Source organism: Varanus komodoensis, unplaced genomic scaffold (genome assembly GCF_004798865.1).
Source record: "Varanus komodoensis strain SLA01 unplaced genomic scaffold, ASM479886v1 scaffold14_1, whole genome shotgun sequence".
NCBI classification, from domain to species: domain Eukaryota; kingdom Metazoa; phylum Chordata; class Lepidosauria; order Squamata; family Varanidae; genus Varanus; species Varanus komodoensis.
In genome coordinates this window covers 16892164-16907377 of record NW_025335438.1, presented here as the reverse complement: position 1 = coordinate 16907377, position 15214 = coordinate 16892164, and the positions used below count along the sequence as shown (strand labels likewise).

The 15214-nt window shown below is 39.8% G+C and overlaps 1 protein-coding gene across 3 annotated transcripts in view; it reads left to right on the top strand.

The window, feature by feature from the left end:
* The window catches only part of LYN (LYN proto-oncogene, Src family tyrosine kinase), a 61888-nt gene that overhangs the window by 6435 nt on the left and 40239 nt on the right, over positions 1-15214 (top strand). The window lies entirely within an intron of this gene.

Genomic DNA, 15214 nt, shown 5'->3' with positions numbered 1-15214 from the left:
GGATTCAGTATGTCATAGATTCTAGTTGGTTAAACTCTAGAAAAAGTTTATATCTGATTTACATGAAACATTCATTTTGCAATGAGAATAAGGTATTATTTGGTATCTCTGCTTTGGAAATGTTGGATTCCAACTTGATTCCAAGTTGATTCCAAATGTTGGATTCCAGATTCCAAGACTTCCTATCACCAAGACTTGGATTATGGGAAATGGTAGTGGCCTGATCCTGCTGCTTTGGGCTAGACTTGCTCCTAAGTCACTTTGCAGCAGTGAAGGTCAACAGGCAGGCCTATTGTGGTCGCAGTGGTGGGGAACTGAATAGAGTTGGAGATGTGGAAGTTAAGGAATGGAAAGTAGCTGAATTATGTGCTTGCTCCCAATCTCACTGATAAAGTAGCTGAATTTGCGCTTGCTGATCAATCTCACCCCCTGGTGACAGCATAACTGTATGCTGGTAATACTTCTTTTAATTCACAGAGTTTAGATTCTTTTTTTTTTTCAGATGTCCTGAAGCCTACTTACAATGTTAAACACTAAAATAATAAGAACAATAAGAGCTACACAAAACAGGAAATAAAACTGATAAAAACAGTTGAATCAACAATTAAAAATTCAAATGAAGGCAGAATAAAAAACATGCCTATTACATCAAAAGCTATGAAATGGCCAAAAGAACAAGATGAACCCTGTCAGACACTTAAAAGCTGGCAAAGAAGAGAGAGCATAACTTTACCTTCCCCACCTGGAATCCTTAAAATGAGTTAGACTACAAATTTGGTTATTCCCAGCCACAATGTGGCCACTGAGGGTGGTTTTCTCAGATCCAATGATAGAAAGGACTGCAACTCTGCAGTCATTTAGCATGGCATCACATCAGTTTGCTGCCATGTTTAGAAAATTGGGAGCACACAAGTGTGAACTTGGTAATGGGGCATTTTATCAGTTTGCTGCCCCCCCACCCCCAAGTGAAGTGCAAATGAATAACATTTGTCTTATGAGAACCCTAACAGCAGAAGTGGGGAATGTATGTTCCTCCAAAGGTTGGTGGACTACAACTTCCATCAGCATAGGCAATGGTGATGTTAGATTTTAGCCTTCAGTTTCCATGTGAAGGCCACATGTTCCCCATCCTGTTTTAGTAATAATTTTGGGAAACCACACATAAACATCTACTAGGAAAATGAATTCTTTTCCTGTAGCTGGTGTAACTGGGCACTGGTTAAATAAATATTCCCTACTACTTAATAGGTGGTTCCCTGTATACTCCATGTGGTGAATACTGCTAAATTTACAGTAGGAAAGTCCCTGTGGAAAACAGACACAAATTCAAGTAGGTTTTCACCATGTATTGGTGCAGGATTCATGAATTAATGAATACAAGGCACTCAGCTCCTCCTTTTGCCAAAGGTGGCCACATGCTCATTGATTCTTGTTTTCCTTGCATCATATAGCAGCAGATTTTTGGTGCAATCAAGATATTGGTGGTGTGTTACCTTATGGACTGTAGTATCTCACATAATAGGTAACTTTCCCAAATGTAGATACCAAGGAAGGACCAGTGATCTAAAGCAAGCAGCTATGTGACTGTCTTTTAATCAACAGTCCCTGATCAGAACCTGAATCACTTGAATATCTGTTGAAGATACCCTCTGGTTGTGTCTTATCTCCCCATAGATGACTAGGCAGCCATTCCAGCTGTGCAGGGGAAAGTTGTTCCCTGTTTCTGATAAAGCCTGTAGCAGTGGAATTCCAGATGGTTTTCTATAGGTTTGCCCCATTTCTCTGTTCCTTTCCAGAGTGTACTCAAAACAATGTCTCATATTATTTACCATAGATCCATCCATCATGAGGTACAAGGTGTAACTATTTCAGCTCTTTCACCTTGTCATAAGAGTTAGCAAATTGGAATTATCTCCCCAGTGTCCTCACAACAGGGCTTATGCACTGGGAATAAGTGCTGTAGCATTGCCTCTTCACTAGCAGAAGTCAGATCTATATCTTGCCCCTATTTTTGACACTGATCATCTGTAAGGGGAAGTGGTGATGTAACCAGCTCAGTGCCTTTATGACACTTTCCCTATTTCAATTACAACAGCTGTGATCCTAAGCCTTGCAGTTGGTCCAAATAAAGTGTAAGGGACTAGTGGAGTAAATTGTCCTGAGAAAATAATCAGCATATCCTGGCAGTCAGTCTGTTGAACTTCGGGCTATGTGCATGGGTTAGTACAGATTGAGCAAGATTATAAAAAACTCTGGAACATAAATGGATGAGACAGTTACCTATACAAAGCTATTGGTTGATGTGCCTGGTAGCTATCACAATGCTCCTCTCTCAGGTGTATTGGTGTTCTGAAGCATCCCTTTCCACCCAGGGCACTGTGGTCAGGATTAGAATGGGTCTTTTCTGTTGAGCTTCTAGTCTGTAATATAGAAATCATAGCAATAATTTCAGCAGGGTGGGAAAAAGGTATATTATCAGATTTCTGACCTTTACCATCATAGCCAGTGTCCAAGAAGCAAGTCCAAAACATCCGGAGATCTATTTTCTGCCTACTCAATCCTTATAGGGTTCTGGTAAATATTACCAACTTCCTTATACACTCAAAACTGTTATTTGAATGCTACATATTACTAGTTAACTTGGACTGTAGATTTAATATTTACATTTCTGATGGCTTTGTCTCTCCTTTGCTAATCTCTTAGCAGCCTGTAATGTATCCTGTATTGGACTGTGCTTCTTTAATACAGATTCTAAAAACAATAAAGGTTTCACATACTGCCAATCATGGTTACTTATCAAATTTTATGATTTCCTCATATTGTTCAGCTGTTAATTCAAGATGGAAAGAAGCATCTTTCATGGCATATGCTATATGATCTAACTTGTTATGAAATTGTTTTTAACTGCAGTCAACTCACTTTGTACACAAAAGCATATTTGATATGAAAAAACATTTTCCTTAAGAAAGAGTGGAGGATGCACGTTCTGTTTAATTTTGTTGAAATCTCCTTGTGATTATGTTTAATAGAGCTTGATGAATTCATGTTTCTTGACTTAATGAAGTCTCGACATTATTAAAAGTGTTTCTCTCAAAGCTGAGTACCTTAGCAGAAATGAAACTGCTGTTAAGTCTATGTGACTGCCTCCATGCAAATCAAGGACAAAAATCCAAGCCACACCAAGGAATTGCACCAAACTGAAACAATGCGGGAACTATAGACTCTGCCTGCCCTCCCTAATGGAAACAAATGATAATGTGTGATCATAGTATGGATGGAAAATGGAGGCAGTTTCTGTGCCCATTCTCTGTGAGACAAAGAGCTGATGTCCCCGTACCACCAGTAGGGTCATGGCTCTGTGGTACCCTGATGGAGCACATGCTTTGTATCCCAAGCGAAAGAAAGCAAGATCCATCCTAAGGATCTCCAGGCAAAACAGGCAGGGAAGTTCTCTCTAATAGTCTGGAATTTCAGTTAGTCAGTATGGACAATATAAAGTTAGATGGACTAAAGGAATAGACAGCATAGTTCAATGTATTCATATTGGATAATTCCTTCAGGGAGGGCTTTGCCTAGTGCCTAAGTAGTAGGGCTCAGAGGCATTCAAAGAAAATGAAGATGGTGGTAGCTACAGCCTTACCCAACAACTCTCTTTATAGGCTAAGATCTGCCACCTTAAATATTTTAAAATTAATTTTAATCAACCTGTGACGCTTCCTATGGACCTGGACTGAACTCCACTTTGCCAATCAATAGCTGCTGTCAGTCCCGAGAACATTATATGCCAGTGAAACTTCTGCTGTCCTAGTCTTTCTGCATATTTGTTTTTCAAAGTGGGGGGAGGAAGCCCATTCCATTAATGAGTAGGCAACAAAACAAAAACTCCTTGGCAATACATGAATCATACATGACACAAAATAAAGAAAATCTGTGTACCCCTACCTTCAGCTATTTTGTGAGTGTAAGTAAACATCCATTCCTTACTCTTATTTTGAAAAAGAAAATATCCCCTGCATTTGTGGTCACCCAAAAATATAATTGAAATTGAAATTATATTGAAATATAAGTGTTGTTGGTGTACAGCTCTGATTTGAAGAATACATTAATAATGACCAACATGCTGTGATAAAGCTGGAGTTCACAACACTGTTGCTTTTGATATGACGTGAAAGAAAGTCATGGTATTTAGAACATTAAGGGTTGTGTTTATTTTTAAAACTATCACCTTGTAGGAAAAGACCTGTAAATTAGAAGCAGAAAGCAAGCTTTCCATGCAGATGGTCCTAGATCCAATTCCCAGTATCTGCAATTTAAAAAAAGAGTATAGGATAGGGATTTGGATAGCATTTCTGGAAATATTCCTGCAGAAAATGGGCAATACTGACTAGAATTCCCTAGAAGCATCTCACCTGATATAGGGAGGTTCCAGCTGTTTATCCCATCTCTCAGCTTTAGGGTTTAGTTATATGTATACCTGTGGGGGTGGGGGTGGGGGATATAGGCTAAGTTGTATTGTGTTCAACAGTGGAAAACTAAGTAAAACACCTTGTAGAATAATTACAGTCTAGCTTCTGGTAAGGAGCCTTGAAAGGGAGCCTTGGTAAGATCACTAATTCAATGCATCTGCACATCAGGTGTTACATTTTCTTCATTTGTTTATATTGGCAGTACAGTGTATTTGCATTTCAGACCAGATATAAACTTCAAGAAGATGAACTGTCTCTTGGAAATGTTTGCTTCTAGACATGTATTCTATTGTTTGTCTTTTGAAAGAAACCTTTCAAGACTTTTGCAAAAGCTTATATTTGCACAGTATCTCTGTTGCTCAGCAAAAGGTGCTATGGTTTCCATAATAAACGTGTGGTGGGATCTGTGCATATTCATGTACTTGTAAGCAAAATAGAAATATGGTGTACAAAGCACAGCTATGTTTCCAATCCACCTGTTTTGTTCTGCTGTATAACTTCATTCCTCACTGCTGCTAGGCAGATAATCACATTCAGATACCCCTTCCTGTTATGAGTGAATAATCTACTACCAGACAACTACCTCTTTTTCTTTCACACATGATGGATCTCAAACCCTGACTCAAAATCATCTGACTTATGAGGTAAATACCTATATCTACATATCTCTTACATGAGGGGTACTTCCTCCATAGAAGAAGGGATGCTTGTTTCCTTGGAGGAACACTACAAATGCTGTAACAGGCAGGTTTGTCTTCTGACTGATGTAAGGTAATCTGTACTGCGTGGATTAGGGACTTGTTTTGAAGTTACCCGTGGTCTTGCCAAGTCATCTTAATAGTTTGTATTTAAACTACACAGGAGAGTATTGAGAATTTTATACGTTTTCATGGTTTTCTGCCTTACCCAGGATGTATGCCCCGGTTTCTTGTAAATGTTGCATTGTAAAGTTTATTACATTCAGAGTTGACCCTGTCTTTGCCTTCTGGATTCAGAATTTATCTCAAGACTATGCCTTAGTCCCTTTGGTTGTATGCATCTTACAAAGCTTGTTAAGGACACCAGACATAAAGCTCAGAATGTCCCCTGTGTATGAAGAGATCTATACACTTGTGTTGAGCTTGGCTCCTGTTCTAGTACTGCAGTTACTAGTTACAGCCAGGCAGATTAGCAACAGTTCTCATAAGTCTTTCTGAGTCCCAGTATTTAAGAGTTCTTTAGCTGGAGGTGCTGGAGGTCTTATACATGCAGCACATTATTTAGCATGAGCCTCATTTGTGTGAGGATAATCAGACTTGGTCCGAAAGGTGTGTTAATCCAGTTAGAACAGTCCGTGGGATCTTGGAATGACTGCATGTTGTCTTCTTCATCCTCCCACTCATGGAGATACATTGCTGAGTGTGCACATGTTGCTGTAGCAGATCTCATATCCTGCCACTCAGAGCAATGAGATTGCTTTGGAACAACCTGCCATTGCCTTTAGATGCCTTTTAGAGTACCTCTCCTCATCCCTGACCATTGGTCATGCTGGCCAGGACAAAGAGAGTTGTAGCCTCAACCATCTGGACGGCACCAGATTGGGAAGGACTAGTTTAAAAAACATTCCTCCTTCGCTCCTACGATGGTTCCTGTTGCAGATGATTAGAAATATCCTGAACTCATACAGTTCTCATGTTAAAAATACCTTTGTAGTTATGTCTACTTACTATGGGCTAGAGCAATTGATTCTTTCATCCTTTTTCACCTTATGACTTTCCGCTTAAAGGGTTTAAGAAAAGATGTTGAACTTGTGAAAGGGAGGTGGCAAGCATTGGTTGCAGGAGTTCTAGACAAGGAACTGAAAGTTTCTGTCCTAAGCAGGAAAAAGGGGAAACTGGAGAAACCTATATTTGGACTTCAAGCAAGCTGGTTGATTCACAGATTGGTAATGTGATACTTTGCAGTTTTAGTGAATATGTACATTGTTAAAAATGTATGCTAGCTTTAGGTGTTCTCAGTTTTTGCTTCTTGGGCTGAAAGCACAGGGCTTGTATATCTTTTGTCACAGGCTTCTGATTGTTTCTTGAAGCACTCTTGAAAGGCACCTATATCTAAAAAGAGAAAGGAGGGGGCTAGCATACACAGTTGTTTGGTTCCATCCAAAATGGATACATTCACATTGAGTGCTGGTACATCTACCATGTTCCTCCAGGACACAGAGAATTTACAACCTTTGCCAACATGGTACCCTCCAGATGTGTTGCAATACATTTTTCATCATCCCATAGCTCTCCTGACTGAGGCTGATGGGAAGTGTAGTCAAGCACATCTGGAGGACAAAACACGGGAAAAACTACTCTCTGTTGAACCGAAGCACTTAAATTCCTTTGACTCAGTAACCACATTGGATGTGTGAAGAAAGGTGAAGTGAGCAAATGAAGGTTTTAGAGAACTGGAGTAACTGTATGACATGACAGCAGCAGGCATGGCTTTTTGTGCACCCACCCCAGTCATCCCAATGGGGTCTTAAGTTTTAAGAGAAAAAGCAGTGAGTGTGCAAGGAGACTGCTGTCCCCGTGTGTGCTCCTCTCTGTTCAGCACTTGGCTGGAAGCCCTTTTCTTCTGTTCCTGGTTCACATCTTCTATTGGAGTCATGAAAGAAGAGAAATCCATGGAACAACTGACTTGTAGTGAAGTAATGAAGGGGGCAGGCTCTGAAATGGTGATGCCCATGCCAAATTCTGCCTAGAATGAGTAGAGTATTGCCCAATGGTATGATACCTCCCTTTCTCTCTTCCTGTTAATTCCCCCAAAGTTGCTTCATCTGTTTCTTTTGCTATGTTTGCAGTTTCCAATCTTTAGCAAGTTTCACTTCACTCCTTTAAAAGTGCAAACTGTTTTCTGGGAAAACAAACCCAAAGTCTTTCTTTTTGTACTGCAATACTCAGCTCAAAGGAGTCACTGTTGAGAAGAGTGGGAGAGGGAAAGATAAGATACTTGTAAGATGGGGAGACATCTACAAAAATGAGAACTGCTGAATAACTAAAGATTATTTAAAGTCTATGAGGGTAAGTTTCCTTACAACCAGTTAGATCATGTGGAGCCTCATCTGAAGGAACAAGGTCAAAGAACTAGCATTTATAACTTTGATCTTAATTATGCATTCTTGATGATAACTGATTTTAAAGTACCTAAAACATAGAATAGACATCTTCATGCAAATATGTATTGGAAATGCATAATGAAAGCAGTTCTTAGATGCCAAACAAAAGGCAAGAGTAGAGGACACTGGATAGAGAGAGGAAAATGCTGTTGCACTTGTAAAAACGCCGGTCTTTAATTACTTCAAAAGCCCGCTTTGGCATGTTTGAACCAAAAGTAGGTAGCTTGGTCTCTGTTTTCCTAACACAGTGGAGCAGGGCTGTGGGGCAGGCAGGGAAGAGACACTAAGCCTTGAATGTTCAAATCTCAGATGCAAATTTTATGCATTGAGGCTGGGCAGAAAGTAATTCTCAAAATTACTGGAGGTTGGACAGTAACCTCCTCCTCCTTCTGTTTTAGACTTCCACTCCCAGTAGCTTCTCAGCACAGCCAAAGGTCAGGAATGCTGGGATTTGAAGTCCAACAGATCTGGACATAGGCCTTCTGCACACCCCTGCCGTTCATGACTACTAGCTGGTCTTGGTCACATCCAGTATTGCTTTCTTGCTTGATTGTTTTGAGAATAAATGAAATCTGACCCTCTATGCTAAAGCAGGGTGGGCAACTATAGTTCTCCACAAGTTTTAGCCTAAAGCTCTTGTTGTCCCTAGCCGTCTAGTCAAAGATGAAAACTTATGGGAGTTGCAAGCAAGAGAATCTGGAAAGTTGTCCTGCAAAAATGTGTAGGTATAATTCTTTTTGCACAAAAGAAAGAATTCTAGTCAGTCCTTAAAATTAAAATATAGCAGTGTTACCAAGCATTTATTTTGTGGATGTTTCCACTGTTAAGTGAAATGCTTTATGGACCTTGTGATTCAGGATGGTGAAGTAACCACCTTGAGGTGGCTGAATGCAGGGAATGATAGATGAAGCCTGTAGCTACTGTCTGAGAGCTGCAGCAAGATTTTTTTAAGAGTATTGGTCTCCAACAATGTAAATGACACAATGTGGGTTCCATTTTAGGTTTTGGGCTGTCAGAGAGTCTATCCTTTTTCAGAAATAATTTTTAAGTCATAAAAACCTGATTCAGGTTTTTCAGGAGGCTTTTAATTTACAAACATCCCTTGTGCCCAATAAATTTACCGGAATTTCCACATTGCCCTCTCCCGGATACTGACCTCAGTCATTCAATTCAACCAAGCTCCTCCCATGCCTTGTCCAGCTTGCTCTTTCCCTGCCCCAGGAAAGCCACGGAACTTAAATAGCAGAAGTTAGAAAGAAAACATCACTTCTGCAGAGAAGTGTGACTTCCCATAATTGATTTAGCTCATCACAGCCCTTTCCTTTCAATCATGCAACACTTATAAGGGCCACCTCCTAAAGCAAATGTTTTATAAGGAAACATTTAATAAGGAAAGGAATAAAGAGGATTGAGTTGCACGATGAAAAATTGCAAACTGCTGCATTGCTGCTAGAACTACAAAGTAATTTCCCACCATAACAGCCAGTTCCTTTACCAGTTTGCAAAACCTGGAACCTTTGAAGATGTCAGCTTGTGACCATTTCTCCTCTGCAAACCATCCCCTTTTCCTCAATGATTCAGTCATTCCATAGAAGCATCTGTATTAAATTGGTATCTTCAGTTTCTACCTGCTTCTAGGACAGACTCATTTCATTTCATTTCTTACATTTGTAGGCCGCCCCATAGCCCATAGGGCCCCCTGGGTGGCTTACAATAGAATAAGAAAATACATATTCCATACAAATACAATAATCAGGCAAATATACTATTTAACTATAAGCGATACAAAATCAAAGCAAAACTTAGTACAATAATATAATGTATAATATAAGCAGTAATAAGGTACAGCTATAATCCCACACACAAAAAAACCCAATAGCCATCAGTAGAGTTAGCTAAAGGAACACCAGACTCCAGCTGCTGCAGTCTCACTGCTCTTGCTATTTTAAGAATACCATGTTGGCATTGGCATAATGGGCAGAAGAGGAAGGAGGACAAATTTCCCAACCCTGATGAACAAGAAAATAGCCATGTCCCGGTATTTATTTATTTATTTATTTATTTATTTATTTAAACATTTCTATGCCGCCCCATTCGCCGAAGCCTCGGGGCGGCTCACAACATAAAGTTCAAATACAAAAAATAACAATATAAAATAAGTCACCCTGGCCAGACAAAATAAGCATAATATTAACAATTAAAATGACGCTTAAATAAAAAGGTCTTTGCCTGGCGCCGAAAAACAAATAACAACGGCACCAGGCGGACCTCTCTGGGGAGCGCATTCCATAGATTGGGCGCCACCGCAGAGAAAGCCCTCCTCCAAGTACCTACCCTCCTAATTTCTTTCACGGAGGGTTCCCGGAGAAGGGCCTCTCCCGCACATCTCAAGGGGCGGGCGGGCATATATGGATGTAAGCGCTCCTTCAGGTAACCAGGACCCAAGCCGTTTAGGGCTTTATAGGTCATCACCAACACCTTGAATTGGGCCCGGACTTCAATGGGAAGCCAGTGAAGCTGACAGAGGACTGGAGTCATGTGAACATAATGCCCAGTCCCCGTCAGCAGCCTGGCAGCTCTATTTTGAACCAATTGAAGTATCCGGACTGTCTTCAAGGGTAGCCCCATGTAGAGCGCATTACAGAAGTCAAGGCGGGAAGTCACCAGCGCGTGTGTCACTGTCGCCAGGCAGTCGTACTCCAGGTAGGGGCGCAGCTGATGAATCGACCAAAGCTGTAGGAAAGCGCTCCTCGCTACTGCTGTCACCTGAGCTTCCAATGAAAGCTCCGGGTCGAGGAGCACTCCCAAGCTGCGGACCTTGTCCCTAAGAGGGAGTGCAACCCCGTTCAGGACAAGGTTCAATTCACCCTCACCGAAGCCCGATCCGCCAACCAACAGGACCTCCGTCTTGTCTGGATTGAGCTTCAGTTTATTGTAGAGGAGATTAAGATTCCTCCAGGCCCAAAACAACTCAAACAAACTTGAGTGTATTTGAAAGGGTATTTGAACAAGTAAATTGTAAATGTAACTACACTGGCCATTTGTTGCAATCTTCACTATTGCAACAGGATAATTAGGACTCAGGACTCACTAACCATGCTTTTAGGGCAGGGTGTTGCCAGATAAGGGGAAATTACACAAGAAATGCTAATTCTTGAAATGAGGAAGTGCTTATCTTCTCTAGGCAAATATCTGACATCGGCACCCCAAAGGACAATAATACTAGAAACTGAAACTGGAACCTAACAAGAAAATATGAATTTTACTATATAGCTACATATTTCACCTCAAAGGCTCCTATATCTGAAAAAAACACACATATATGCAGTTAGATATTCAATAAAATGTGTCATTGTAGGATTCTTCCTTCAGTGTACTCCGTTCTGTTTCCTTCCTACTTAGTTTTCCTTCCTCCTCCATCTTGAGCAGTCCATCAGCATTTCTCACTCAAGAATGAGCATGGTCATTCGGCAGCTTTTGGGTTCTTCACCCTTCCTCTACTTTAGGGTTTTGAATCTAAATATTTTTTTGTACTTTTTAAAGCTTGAGGTTTTCCTGGAGAACTCCTTCCACTGGGTGGTGGTGTTTGACTGGCACAATGGCTGGCACTTCAAGGATTATGATGACTTTTGGGGAAACTCCTACTTTTCATACACTATTCATTTCCATTACATTGCTCAGTTTTGGTGATAACATCTCCTGAGTAAAAACTTGGCATCAGGAACATTGCCTGGCCTGGTGCTGCCCAGATGTTTTGGACTGCAATTCCCATCAGCTCCAGCTAGCATGGCCAATAGCCAGGAGTGCTGGTTGCTATGGTCCAGAGCATCCAGAAGATGCCAAGTTGTGAAAGCCTGCTGATCTGCATTTGATTGCTTAAGATGAAATGTATACTTTTTCATCATAAATAGGTGACTCCAGAAATCCCCTTTTCTGTTTCATTGGTGACTGATTTGTTCAGCTAGGTTCTAACAAGTTTCATTCTAGTCTCTTGTTTTATCATTAAAAACCCAATCTGTTTCCCTTTTTAGTTGTTAGTGCAACGATTCTTCAGGCATGAACAGTAACTGATACCTATTTTTTCTGTCTGCTTTGATTGAACATTCTCACTGAAATTAATAGAGACTTCAGCTGGCACTGTACTGATCTGTGTGGACCTGAAGCAGTAATAATATGTTTATTTCTAAACTGAATGTTAGGTCTGCATTAAATTATATTAATAAGTTTTGCCCTCAGAGAGATTAGAATAGGAATGAAAAAATTTCCTGTAATACATTCATATTCATTTTAAGATCATGACAGTGGTAATTTTATTGTTGTAAGCCGCCCCGAGGCTTCGGCGAATGGGGCGGCATAAAAATGTTTTAATAAATAAAAAAAATAAAAAAATAAAAATTTTTATGCGTAGACATGCACACGAGTGAAATATGGGATTCTTGGGATTGTTACAACACAGTAGTGGCCTGTGATGCAAATCTTGGAGATGATATACTGGCTGTAGGATGCCTGTCCCAGGAGTAAGGGGGTTGTATTTATATTATATTTGGTTATTTAACACATTTTTATTCCATTGCTCAGCCAAAAAAGGCTCCTGGAGCAGCTTACATATGATTAGTATCCTGAGGGCTTACATAAAAAATACAATCCTTGGCTGCAGGCTTAAGAGTGTAAAAAGACGTGACAAAAAGGAGGGGAAAGGATGAGGAACGAAGATGGAACAGTAGGGTAACATTCAGCAAAGGTAAAGGAATGGCCCTGTTTCCCATCACCTCTCCCTCTATTACAGGTTACTGGGATGGCTGGTGTTGGTGTAGTTGAGGATGTAGACTAAGGAAAGCGTTCTCTTAGCAGGACTGCTGAAAATGGAATTCATGCAGACATAACTCCCTTTCTAACCTGGGCATTATCATTCTGCTCAGCACATGCTGTGATATTAAGCATGTTCTGCATTATTCAGAACCTCTACTTATGTGTAGGAGTTATGAAGTACAATTGGCTATCCTACACATGCATGCAAAAGATCCATTCTTTTGCTTATGCTGTACAACAAAAAAGTGCTTTCCCCAATCTGGGCCACTCAGGATGTGCTGAACTGCAACAGTCATCATGCCTAGCCTGCATGAGCAGCTGACTAGGGATGATAGACTCTGTAGTCTGGTACATTGAGAAAGGCATGAGCTTGGGCAAGGCTACTATAAGGTAATGCTATTTAACTCCTGTTAATAAATGTATCATGAGGCTATAGACTAGGAATTGGCATCATGGTGCTCATGATGGTTCTGTACCCTGGACACTTTCTTTGATGGCTGCATATGTGTCCAGAGCTCTCACAGACACAAAAATATTATATGCACAAATAAAAAGAAGCTCTAGCTTTGGTTTATGGAAGCAAAAATGCCATGGATTTTGTATATGAGAGATCAGTCAAGACTGAAATGGACCACAAGCCCTTTGGTAACTATTGCAAGAAAGGGAGTAACTGACATACCTCAGAGGCTTCAGACTTTTCTTTTAACTACAATTGCATGTTTTGCAGTTGAAATACAAACCCGGTAAGGACTTGGAAATTGAAGGTGCTTTGTCCAGGACAATTGATATAACTGTTAATAATGTACTAGAAATGACTGTCTTGCCTGGCAATAAGATATAACAAAATTACTTGGACTTGGAATGAGATATGGGGAAAAAAAACATATTGTTGTACACAGGATGAGGTACTGCTAAAAGTTATAATAGCCATCACTTATGGTTGGCCACTCCACTGACTTCCTGCTCTGTTTTATCAATTCATGGCAGAACTGTGAGTAATAGATTGTGTTTTGTTCAAGGGTAAGTGAATAGTTGTTACTACAACTCTTAAGTGCATATATGATTGAAAGAATACATTAAATTCATTTCTGCATTAAAATGCAGGAGGACTTTGGATGGTTCATATTACCAAATATTGTATTGTTATACAGGTATGTGTATTGCTGTAGAAACTGTAAATCATAAATGCTTGCCAGACATAGTAGCCTAGGAACAAGAAGGCATCTGTGTAAGCAGATAATAAACTACAAGGGTCGTGGTATAATATGGGAATTGTTCTATTACATTGGCAGGCAAAGTTTATCTTCTCTAAATTATTTTTATTCTACCCTGAAATCACCTCATTGGATGGTAGAAGTGTTACAGGTTATTCAGCATTTTTTTTCCTTTCATGGGATACCTCACGCAATTATATCTGCTAATGACCCTCAGTTTTCTAGCCTTGAATTTAAAACCTTTTCTAGAGTGTATAGGTTTTGGCATAAAACATCCAGCTCAGGTTATCCCATTGGGTTGTAGAATATGGAGGTCAAAAGAATGGGAATCAAAATCAAACAATGATTGAAGAAAGTTTTTTTCTCAAGTGAGGACTCTTGTATAGTTATTTTAAATCACCAGTCAGTTCCATTGGCACAGGGTTTGTCAGCTGCTGAACTGTTGTTTAACTGAAAGCTGCAGACTTGTTTACCAATATTGATGGAACCCAATCAAGAGCAGATCTTGTTCTCTACAGGTGTGAGAGAGGAAACAAGCTTATGCAAAAATTAATTTGTTTCTGAGTCAAAAGAAAAGAATGGAATTTGGAAACAGCAACTGGTTACAGATGGACTCTGTTGGGAAAGTGTTTCAGAAGACAGTCTGGAGGGACAGAAAAAAATAGAATCCTGTTGTTGAAAAGGAGCCTGAAGTGGCTTTACGCAGAACAAGCAGAAGCTGAAGAGTGTCAGAGAGACTTACTGAGAAATGTGAATATTTGTTCTTAAAATTAACAGTGTGAGTGTGTTTGTTAAAAAAAAAAAAAGAGGTGCAGCAATGGCATACCATCTCCTTTAAGAGATCTTCAAGAAGTGTATACATTGATGTTAATGAGGAACAAGGTTGGACAAGGCATGGGCCCCTCTGGAGAAGGAGAAAGTTTCATATAGCTCTGTAGCTGAAGCCTTTACTAGTTAATAAAGTTGTTTCTTCAAGGAACCAAAAACGTTTTCATGTAGACAATGGCACATAATACATCATAATGCATGTTACCATTTCAGATCTTGAACAGACTTTGCTACAGCACAGCTTGGAAGAAGAAATATATTTTTCATCATTTGTAGTTAAACCAGTTTGTTAGAGGAAATAGGAAACTTATTGTGATCAAGAGATAAAGGTCATCAATAAACAAACTTCATACTTTTGTCTAAACTGCTTGGCATGAGTCAGTATTAGAGACATGAAAACTTGGCAAATAAGCAGGGTGGTGGGGAGGAAGAGCATTTGGAAAAAAACCAGACTGTCCATCACCCAATTGTTCAAAAATATATACGGGGTAAAATGGGGGAAACCACCTTTATAAAATTATTTTGGTTTTTTCCCCAATTTGTTTTAAGTTTCCTCCCCAGTCCTTCATGTTCTAGTCATCACCTCATCCTGAAATTTTAAAAATGCACTCCAAACTATGAGTGAACGACTTCTTTCTGAAATTATTCCTTTATTTTAAAAATGTAAATAAAATTGTCTTTAACAATTTATTCATAATAAAACATCATGAAGAAATAGTCATGTCTCTTGTACCTCATGTTACAGCAGTGGCTAC